Source organism: Leptinotarsa decemlineata, unplaced genomic scaffold, assembly GCF_025532065.1.
Source record: "Leptinotarsa decemlineata unplaced genomic scaffold, Ldec_3_MD MMD2_tig00000133_RagTag_RagTag, whole genome shotgun sequence".
In the NCBI taxonomy this organism is placed as follows: Eukaryota; Metazoa; Arthropoda; class Insecta; order Coleoptera; family Chrysomelidae; genus Leptinotarsa; species Leptinotarsa decemlineata.
The window spans coordinates 1462973-1463323 of record NW_027412542.1 but is presented as its reverse complement, the minus strand read 5'-3'; positions in this window follow the sequence as shown (position 1 = coordinate 1463323).

The window sequence follows — 351 nt, the reverse complement described above, 5'->3', positions numbered from 1 at the left end:
AAGAATAACCGAAAGACTTTTATGACTCATGATGCACTGTTTGGAACCTTTGTTGTAGTAGTGAATATTACTGGAGTTTTTTTTTCCAACACCAAATCGGTATTTTTAACACCTCGACACGTGTTTCGATCACCAAGTGATTAAAAGAAAAGATTAAAACAGTTTTAATCTTCCTCTTTGAAGATGATCACTTGGTGATCGAAACACGTGTCGAGGTGTTGAAAATAACGATTTGGTGTTGGGAAAAAAATCCAGTAATATTCATTGACTTTTATGACATTGAATGAAGTATTTGTACGGGCCATCATTTTAAATTGTGTGTAGTGATATTTTAAATGTTTTCCATTCCAA